This window comes from Haliotis rubra, unplaced genomic scaffold (genome assembly GCF_003918875.1).
Source record: "Haliotis rubra isolate DU_JTF1 unplaced genomic scaffold, ASM391887v1 Scf451, whole genome shotgun sequence".
NCBI classification, from domain to species: domain Eukaryota; kingdom Metazoa; phylum Mollusca; class Gastropoda; order Lepetellida; family Haliotidae; genus Haliotis; species Haliotis rubra.
Window position 1 is genome coordinate 902,912 of NW_025767137.1, and position 11,382 is coordinate 914,293.

At 39.9% G+C, this 11,382-nt stretch overlaps 1 long non-coding RNA gene across 2 annotated transcripts; it reads left to right on the forward strand.

Moving 5' to 3' along the window:
- The first annotated feature begins 5,930 nt into the window (after positions 1–5,930).
- LOC124289927 lies at positions 5,931–8,072 on the forward strand. Of its 2 annotated transcripts, none has more exons than XR_006901795.1 (3): positions 5,931–6,134; positions 6,239–6,289; positions 7,721–8,072. It is a non-coding gene; the product is annotated as an uncharacterized LOC124289927 (long non-coding RNA). The 2 variants fall into 2 exon arrangements; XR_006901796.1 differs by having other exon boundaries at positions 5,995–6,045.
- Positions 8,073–11,382: the final 3,310 nt, after the last annotated feature.

Genomic DNA, 11,382 nt, shown 5'->3' on the forward strand with positions numbered 1-11,382 from the left:
AAGAGATTCTACGTTCAACAACGCCGTCTATGTCTTCAGGAAGTATGTCTCCTTCGGATGTGAGTGTGGATGCTGTTGACTCACCTCAGCTACTTATCTGGATTGCTGATAACCTCAAGTTACAGCGTAGTACTTTGAAGGATGACATTTTATCCAGTTTTGATATGAAGACTGGAGACTTTGGTTCTATCATGTTCCCTCCCCGACCGTGCATCACTCAGCTGACTGCGTCCCTGGATGAGGCTTTTGCTAGTTTGAGGAAGATTAAATATGGTTTTGCTGCGCCTTGCTTCAACTTGGCATCAGCTCATGTACATGGATTGTCATCTATGATTGCCTCTCCTCCAGTAGATGATGATATCACGCTGTTGGGGACGAAACAGAGAGCTTATTCGCCCTTTCTGGTCGAAGACCGTGAACTGATACATTTAGATGCGTCCATAAGGAAGATTATGGCTCCATTGAACTTAATGTTGACAACTACTGAAGCGGTGGCCATGTCTGTCGCACATGCTACAACCCATCAGCAAGCATACATCCGAGTGGCTATGGTGTTATTGCAGGAACAATTCCAAACCATCCTAGATCTCTTGGCTCATTTCTTCTCCTATGTCACGGCTATGAGGCGTAGAGGACCGTTACAATTATCATCCTGGGAAGACAGATTCAGAACGGACCTGTTTCGCCCACCCTGGTCGGGCAATTCTCTGTTCAACGGGGGCAATTAGGGAAGTAGCCGAAAGAGTAGTGAAGGATGCCCATCTACAAGTCTCGGTCGAATTGTTGAGGTTCCAGCGACTAGAAGTGGAGCAATCAATGAGACAGCGACGACCAGCTCACTATGTCCCTACTAATCCGGACCTTCGCTCAGGTTCTACGGCTTCTTTTCGTTCTGCAATCAACGAGAGAGACACTTTACTCAAGAAACTTGCGATCGAATCCCTGGGTCCAGCCCCGACCAGTCCAGGGTTCTATTCTCCAATCTTTCTGGTGCCCAAGAAGGATTCGGACAAACTGAGATTAATCTTCAACATGAAGACTTTCAACGAGAAATTTCTGCAGCTCCCGCCTCATTTTCGCATGATATCGGTGGCACTCCTCAAGACAATTATCAAGCCGGGAGACTACATGGTCAGTTTAGATCTTCAGGATGCCTACCTCCACATCCCGATATTCCCGGCGCATCGCAAATTCCTTCAGTTCATCTTCGAGGACATCCACTATCAATGGCCTGTTCTCCGGTTTGGAATTTCTTCGGCCCCGTGGCTGTTTACACGGGTAACGAAGCCTATCACCAGTTTTCTTCATCGCAAGAGGACAGTGTTCGAAGCCTACATCGACGACTGCATTCAGGCACAGAACGATCATGCCCTTCTGGTTCGTCACATGCAGTTTGCGATACAGCATCTTCGCCATTTAGGATGGTTAATCAATCTGCAGAAATCGGAACTAGTCCCAACGCGCCGACTTCAATTCATCGGAGCTGTTTTCGACACACAGGTCAACAGAATGTTTGTCCCGAGGGATCGTTTCTGCAGATACAGCGGTTGGTCTCCCTAGCTCTAGCGCAAGCCAGGACGCTCCGTCAATGGCAGGAACTCCTAGGCCTCTTGACGTCGGCTCAGGCGTTGACCCTCAGGGGTCAACTACAACTTTGTCTGTTACAGCTATTTCTATCACCTTACATCAGATTGGGGAATCCCGGTGCTTTAATCACTCTACCTCTGGAGCTTCGTCCTTATCTACAGTGGTGGATGATAGAATTGAATGTCTGCAACCTGTTTAGAGCCGTTTGTTCCATCTCACCACCTGTATGTGGATGCGTCGGAACACGGGTGGGGAGCTCACCTTCTCAATCTACAAGTGGCAGGGCTGTGGTCTTCCGAAGATCACACTTCTCACATCAATATTCTGGAGTTCAGGGCAGTGATTCTAGCAATCAGTCACTGACAGGATGTTCTACCTCTCTCATGGTCAGATCGGACAACGCAGCGGTGGTGTGGCATATCAACAGAATGGGGTCAACAGGGTCTCCACGGCTTCTACAGTGGACACAACGATTCTTCAACCTGGTGGATTCTCTCAAAATCTTGGTGCAGGCCAACCACATTCCGGGGGTGAAGAATGTCATCGCAGATGCTCTGTCTCGACCGAAGTCGTCCCTCTCCGACGAAATGGAAATTACATTCCCAGGTGTTTCAGACTCTTTGCCTTCCAATGACGTTTCCAACAGTAGATCTCTTCGCCACGAGGTTCAATCATCAGCTACCTCGGTTTGTGTCACCAATACCGGACCTTCTAGCTTGGGACCTGGATGCTCTGGCCATTCCGTGGGAAGATCTGAACGCTTACGCGTTTCCACCAGTGGCCCTTCTTCCTCGCTTTCTGGTGAAATTGGATAACTCTGCTTTTGGTCGCGCCCTACTGGCCAGCCAGAAGTTGGTTAGTAAATCTTCAAGACTTAGCCGAAACCAGATCCCGTGCCGCTCCCCAATCGACCCGATCTATTGGTTCATCCACACTCCGATCAACTCCATTGGTTTCCGCTGACGCATCTACATCAATCATTAACGGCTAAGGGTTATTCTTTACGTGTTGCCACTGCCATCACTACAGCTCATCGTTCTTCTACCAGGTCACTCTACGATGACAAGTGGAAAAGTTTTGAAGCTTATTGCAGGAAGAAGGGCATCTTGTCTCCTACTACGGCATCCCCGCAGATGGTGGCAGAATATCTTCAACATCTCCGGACCTCCAGGAAACTTAAAGGATCAACTTTATCTACCTATCTGGCTGCTCTTAACACTGTTATTGCTACAGCCTCGGGTGTGAAGATTTCCACTGTTCCTGAACTCCAGTCTCTCCTAAGGTCTTTCAAATTGGCTGATCAATCCCAGAAGTTCCGGCCTCCAGCTTGGGATCTCTCTGTTGTACTTGCTCATGTCAGTTCGGCTTAATATGAACCTTTGAAGGATAAAGACTTTTAACATATCTCCTTCAAGACCTTCTTTCTCTTGGCCTTGGCTACAGCGGCCCGTATCTCTGAGTTGCATGCTCTGGATGTGTCTCGAGTACGATTTGAAAAGACTAGACATGCGAAAGTTTTCCTTGGTCTGCGGTGGGATTTCCTGGCCAAGAATCAGTTACCAGGACAACTGGATCGCATTTTAACGATCCCACCATTGTCTACCATCTTGGGACCAGAAGACACGGAAGATCTTTCCTTATGCCCAGTTCGCGCATTGAGGATTTATCTAGCTGCCTCGCAGGATCGTCGAAGACTACGTAAGAGACTGTTCATCCCTACATCCCTGCCTCGACTTCGGAAGTCTCCCGTACTACCTTGGCTTTTTGGATGAGAACTACGATCCTACGTGCCTATACCTTTGCTAACCTACCTCCGCCAGCAGTGGCCAAGCCTCATGAGACCCGAGCTCTTGCGTCAACCATGGCTCTTCACAGGAACTGTTCCCTTCAGTCCATCATGGAGGGCTGTTTTTGGAGATCGGATACTGTGTTCTCCTCACACTACCTACAGGACCTCTCACTGACAGATGTGGAAGGACTACATCAATTGGCCCCTTGGTTCTGGCACAGCAACTGTCTTCGGCCCTCTGTACATAATAAAAGATATAGATGTTATCCATATCTTGGTACTTTTTGACCTGGGTCTAGACCCTTCTCACCTAGAGAACTAGGACGTGTTGGTACTGTCACACCATGGCGAGAAGACTATGAGGCAAGTCCTGTACTACATGTAGAGAAGGTCGACATTCCGCTTACTGACCTCTACTCTTTGAGCAATCACGTCAGTGAAGTGTTGATCCCGATTACCTGTATGGTTTTCAAAGCGTTCTGCTCCTAAGTCCTTTCTCACCTTTGGTAAGTTAGGGAGATTGGTACTGAACGTTAAACTAGTTGAGCAACCGGGCTATTCCTTCTTTCACCGCCTTCCTGCGTCCTTTTGCTTGTCAAAAGTTGCGGTTGAAAACCACATTAACTCGGGAGGGCCCACTCCTTAGAGTTTTTGTGCTGTGTAAGCCAAGGTGTTACCTGAAAAACACACAAAAAAAAAAACATCTCAAGTTTGGAGTTTGCATATCAGGAGTTGGTGCTTTCTCCTTGCCTCCTTGAGTTATGCGTTTTCCCGGTGGTAGTAGTAACTGGGTAATCTGCGACCCGCCTACCAACCGTGGGATAATGCATACCGTGAGATAAGATAAGTTTAAAAATTTGAAAATTTTATCATAAATTGTATATTTATATACTTGTCCTATCTCACGCGTTAGGACCCACCCAACCTGCCCCACATCACAGATTACTGGAAGCTCCAAGACGAGAATGACAAGTAGAGGTGGTCATGTGATCGTTTAGGCGAGCCGCACGCTTTGATGGATGATTGACAGGCATTGATGTCGGGGTGAAGGCAGAGGTCAGGGCGGGTCAGAGGCCAGTTAGATTTGACTCAACTTAGCTGACAGCACGTTTCCACACATGGTCGTAGAAGAGAGAGATGGTGCATACCGTGAGATAGGATAAGTATATAAATATACAATTTATTAAAAAAAATTCAATTCTTTGGTAAACATTGATGTATGAATTGTAGGAAGGAATGATAACTGTATTTTTAATAACATTTTTCCAAATATCAGGTCAGATTTGAAGTAGATAGTTATAGTCTAATAGTGTCCCTCTGATTTTGTATTGTATCTTTAACTTATCAAAAGGCATAAATCCATGCTCATCACATACATCTTTTACTGTCAATAAACCCTTATCTGCCCAGCGTCTAATATAAGTGTTTTTATGATTATGATTGAGCCATAATGGTTGTGCAAGAATGTGATCAGTATTGTCAGAATCAGCATTAACCTTTTTGCAATAATTGTTCCATGCTTTTAAACATCTTTCCAATAAGGGTTTTCAATGTTAAGTATTTTGTGAATATTTGCTCCATACTTGAAGATATCATTATAAGGTATATTAAAAGGATTATTGTCGGATGATTTTTTACAGTAATTATTGTCTAAGAGTGGATAATTTTAGAGCTTCAATAAATGTTTCTATATCAACCATACCCAGTCCCCCTTCAGCCTTTAATCTTTTCATTGTGATTCTTTTTTTTTATCATTATTACAATTCCAAATGAATTTGAAAAATATCTTTTCAAGAAACTTGCTAAAGCCATCTGGAGGATTAGGCAATGAGCTTAAAATATGTACTACTTTTGAGAGGGCTAATGTTTTTATGACAGTAACCTTTCTTATCAATGTTCCCAAGGTTATATGATCAAGCTGGATTGTGTCAAATAGTTGTTTTATTTAAAGAATGTGTTATTGCCATCGATTTCAAATAGGAATATCACACACACACACACACACACACACACACACACACACACACACACACACACACACACACACACACACACACACACACACACACACCTAAAAAAACCCACTAAATTATGACAGGGTCAAAGGTAAATTTCTAATAACAAAAAAATGCACTCGACTGATTTTTATGTCTCTGGATGAACATTGGTTGATGGTAACTTAGTGGTAAATAAAATCATCACTGTTTAAACAAGTTCATGGTAAGCACAGGTATGGATGGTATTTAGTGCCTAAATGCAAGAGGTAATTCGTTTAGAGTGTGTGATGAAGCATTTGTTGATATTTAGCAATTTCTAGAGCCAACAAAGAAACAGTACATTTTTAACCATTTACAATGATCCACTCTTATATGAACCCATGAAGATACGGGTTAGAGTTGATCTTCAGTAACCCATGCTTGTCGTAAGAGGCGACTAACAGGATCAGGTGGTCAGGTTTGCTGACTTGGTTGACACGTCATCTTATCCCAATTGGGTAGATCGCTGCTCATGCTGTTGATCACTGGGTTGTCTTGTACAGACTCGATTATTCAGAGACCGCTGCCATATAGCTGGAATAGTGCGGAGTGTGGCGTAAAACTTAACTCACCTACTCACTCTTATATGTACCCTGAAATGAAAACATTGCTGATGCCTGGATTTGTACCAAAGTAGGCAAAATATCATATAATTTTTCACATGCATTGTCCTAACAGACTCATTGCCAGATGCAAAAGAAGGAGAAACCCATGACAAAAAGGTTATTACAATTTGAGACACTTTTAAGAAATATTATAATGGTAAGCATTCCTTTATGCTAAAGGAACATGTTTGCACTTGGTGATAAATAATTTTACTTTTCAGGAAGTGGAGAACAGACTCCAAACAAGAGTAGATGTGATGACACCAAGATAGGTATTAACTGATGGGTATAGTATATGGGACTAATAAACTCAAGATGAATCATAATTTGGTATGCAAATGCTAAGTATGAGGTTGTGTCAGTTTCTCATTTGGCTTCAGATATGGCATTTTCTCACGTCATTCATTTTTCTGAAATGGTTTATTGTCTCAGTTGATAAATGCTACATTTGTACATACATTGAAGAATATTTGTGATACTCATGAAAATGTGTATGTGGGGGGGATACTAGAAGGTACAAACTGTAAAAGAACTGGAGCTATAGGCCTCATTTTGTGATCTTGAAATTTTGAACAAGAAGGGCAGCTAACTGCATATCTATTGCACTGTCTCAAAACCACCAAAATGAGATCAGTCTTGAAACATTTGTAAAAGAAACATGAATGTTTTGTTTTGTAACAGTGTAATGATGCAACATGTTACATCTTGGTGCAGAATTGAGAAAAGTGGAAATGTAATGTCCGTTTAAGGGAACGTTCATTATTTATGGCTTTTGTTACATTGGGTTTTTTATGTATTTTATTTTATTTTTATTTATTTATTGTATGTATGTATGTGTGTGTGTGTGTGTGTGTGTGTGTTTATTTATTTATTTATTTATTTATTTATTTATTTATTTATTTATTTATTTATTTATTTATTTATTTATTCATTGTGATGCTTCAGGAAAGTTAGGGTAATGTAATGTCCGTTTAAGAGAACGTTCATTATTTATGGCTTTTGTTATTTATTTATTTATTTTATTTATTTATTTATTTATTTATTATTATTTATTTTGATTGATTGATTAATTTCACTCTTTTGAGGGGTGGGGGTGGTGATGATTTTAAGGGGAGGGGTCACCCGTTTTCTTCTGGGAGGTAGGGGTAGTCGTGAATTTTGTACACATGTACCCGGGCGGGGCAGCAATTTTGTACATAATTATATTTAAATTATAAATATACAAATTAATGTGAAGGCGAGGGAGGGAGGGGGCATAATTGTATTTGTACATGGGAAGGGGGTCTCTTCCTTTGTACATAAATTTTAAGTTACTCAGATTGTACATGCTTCTCCATAAAAATCATCAAACTCCTCTCCCCCCTCCCCCTTGTGATTTTTGATGGACTTAAGTTTGTACTGCCAAAAGAAAATTAGCTTGCTAATACTATTATTATCTCATTGAAACTGACTGTTGCTATTTTTTAACAAGCATAAAACATGTTAATGTATCTTGGTTGATGTATAACACAGTTTCCCAAATATTACCAAATATCGTGATGCAGGTACATGATATACATGTATGGTAGTTCACCTTGTCCAAGCATTCGTTCACAATGGTACAAGAATCTTATCAAAACGTCACACTTATAAAATAAAAGAAGTTGTTATCCATAAAGTTTGTTAAATACAAATAAAAACACTTCTATCTTTTTGTACTTCAGAGCAGCCACATATTACCTCGAGAGGTTAACCGGAATGCAAATCAACAGAATATGATGCTGACCAAGTACCAGGAAGAGGTGTCCCCATCACTGTAGATGACAAGTGATGACAGTTATCTTGATGGACTACAGGAATGATTCAAGTGCATTCATTATGCAGTTTACTGATTTGTTTGATGTATTTTGATAATTGTTCTGGCATTCTGCTGTCAGCTGAGTAACACCTCCATAATGGAGACAAATTAAGGAACTTCTGTTTTGAAGCAGTAAAATAGTCTCAGCAAGAATTTTTATTTATTTTGCCAGCAGAACAGAAGTTTCCATTACTTTTCCCACACAAACATTTTGTGCTTTTCTGTTACCCATTTGTGATTATTGTCCTGGGTCCGGAAGGGTTGTTCAAAACTTCGGTTATCTTAACACTCGGTTAACTCTTAACCGACTGTTAAATCCTTAACCTCGCCGCTAGCTAACCGAACGCTAAAAGAGCGCTGTACAGTCCATGTTTAACACTGCCGCTTTTTACTAACGCCATGGTTATCTTTAACGCCGTGGTTAAAGTCGTGGTTAAAGTTCTATCAATCCCATAATGCTATAGTTTGTTTACTTCCGCCAATGTCGTCAGAAATGGAGGCATTCAAACGAGATATCACCGCCGAAAACCTAAAACCAAGAAAGAAAAGAAGTAGGAACTTTTCGGTGGAGGAAGAAAAACACTATTCAAAGCTGTGTGGAGGGCAATTCGAAAATATTAAATGAAAAGCACAGTAACGAGGTAACTAGAAAAAAAGAAAAATCAAATTTGGATGCAAATTACCAAAGAAGTCAATACGAGAGGCGTTGCTTCACGAACCGTTGACGAGGTGAAAGAAAAATGGACAAATATGGCCCTAAGGCAAAGAAAGTATTTACAGACTCTTCGTGATGCAGGCAAGGAAGACGGAGGTGGCCCGCCCCACCAGAGCCCAGCCAGGCGACTACCGAATAATCGATCATGCGGGACACAGCCGGCTTCAGCGGAGTGTTCGGGTGGAGTCGAAACGGGGTTTAATGAAAGTAAGTTTCAATGGAAGTTTAACATAGTTGACGACTATTTTCATGACCGACAATTGTTTTATAATATTTTTTAATGAATAGATCTACCTCAGAACTGATCGCTTCTCAAGCCTTATATCACTTGTGTCGTCTGTCAGTGCACGCTGTGTTTACACTCTATTTTTAGTAAATGGCGACCTTGAACTTGGTGTATTTGGGGTGAGAGATGTTGTCAATGTTCAATCGTGGATAAGCTGCATTTGAAAGCTTAAAGGTTACAGTCTGCACTGTGGGGAATATAATATATATTTGTTCAACAAATTCAATCTTTGAGACACTGTGAGTAGCTTCTAATATCCCATCTAGAACGATTATTTTCAACCTCACTGGTACAACTGGAGCCCATAATTGTAAAAATTGTTTTAGTCCTTCGACAACACAAGATCATAGATGTAATTGGTGCATGCAATTTTCTCAATATTCTACAAGTGGTCGATCCAAAGTTTTGTCGATATTGCTAGAGTATCCATATAATTACCAGGTGAACCAAAACTCAGTCATTCGTGGTCAGTGGTAGGTGCGTGGTGAGTACCCAAAATAATGAAAACAAGATTGCTTTAAATTTTACGTGATTGAAATTAGACTTATGTAAGGTAGAATTACATGTTAAAAAAAATACTTATCATTAACGGTTTCTGTTTAAATTAAACTGTAATTTAATCCCTATAGGTCATGCTTGTATACATTGTTTTCATTATCTCTACCAAATTTAAAAGTGTATTTTAATTAAAGTTGATAAAATATATAGATCCCTGATCATTCAACATTTCAGTTTGCATTACATTTAACAATGAAAACAAATAAATGACAAAGTAATCATATATATGTTAAATTTAATTTGAATCACTAAATTTAGATTTGCCTTAATTCAAAGATTGATGTTAAGTTCTGAGATTTAACAAAAATTGAAACATTTTCAGGCAATGAGGAAAGCACATGCAATCTGTTAGAGGCTGATATTCCTCCAGAATCAGGAATACTGACAACCACCTCCCATTATCAACCCTGAGGAAGCTGCACAGCCATCAACATCAGCATCTACATTAGCACCGACATTAGCATTGACATCAGCATCCTCATCAGCACTGAAGTCAGCACCGACATCATCATCGTCATCGACATCAGCATCAACATCAACACCCAGCACCGACGCCAGCATCGACATCAACATCAAGCCCGCCAACAAGTGGTAAATCCTCAAAATCAAGATCTAAAATGTTCAGCAGGAAAGAGCATGGTGTTGTTGATAAAGTATACCAGCTCCAGCAACAAGTGCTGACAGGGGAACTTGAACTTCAAGCAATGAAAAGAAAACTTGCTTTGCAGATTACACTCTTTGAAAAAAAGTCTTGACAGTACTAGTGGAATATATGGACAGCCTCATCAAAGCTTCTCATGTCCATGTTGAAATAGTTAGTTCCATACTGAAGTAACATAGGTATAAACACATAGGTGATAGCTATCAGTGTATTTTAAAAATACTTTAGTCAAGTTATAGGAAAGGATTACAATCAACACAACATTTCTTCTCACTTTAATCACAATCACAATAAACTAGCCTGTTAACAGAACATTACATGATATTATCCACTAATTACTTTGCTTTTAAAAGTTTTTGTTAGCAACATTTGAAATGTCACTAGGTTTAAGTCACTTTATTGTGCAAAAAATGTCCTAGCAATATGATCTCTGATCCCCTTGCCATCATGTCTTCCCTCCATATGCCCTCAACTGGTGGCTGCATCTATGTTGGTGTCATCATCAGGCTCTCACACATGTCAATAGCAATGTTGTGCACAGCACAAGCAACAACAATGCAACACACTTGGCTTGGTTCCATCCTCACCTATTTCGAAGGAATAATACATATTTTACTTTTGTATGTCATTTTCAGTAACACTTAGGTAAATTCATGAACATTTGAGCTTCATAATGAATTATTAAATATTTAATTTCATAATGTATTTCAATTATGAGATTTTACACATACATATCCAAATAGATATTTGATAATATATATACTGTACATGTAATTAATGGACAATATTAATTTCATATTGATATTTCAGTACATGTATGTAATTAATGGACAATATTAATTTCATATTGATATTTCTTAGGATGTTGAACAAAAATATTTCAATATTTTTATTCCCAAATATTTTCATTCATTTCAGTGGAGCATATACAAAAGTATATTAGTTTGGTTTGATGGAGTAACAGTGTTGGCACAGCAAGCAACATGGACTAGCATGACATATACAGCAGGTAGTGTGTGTAGTACACTTACAAGAGAAAGTATATTCACAACATTTTTCATAAGGTTGGTTTAGTATGTTACATTTCATAACTACTACAAGCTCGCTCCCTTGTCATGATTGAATTTATCATACAGATTCCAGGAAAGTTATGTTCCTAACATACTAGTCATCCTTTAAAGATGTAAAATTTGTAAATGGATTTTGTGCAATTTTGCAAAAACACCCAAAAGAACTACATGTTTTTTCTATATTTTCTTCGATGATTGATCGGTTGTAATGAACCAATCATCAATTGTGAGATTTTTA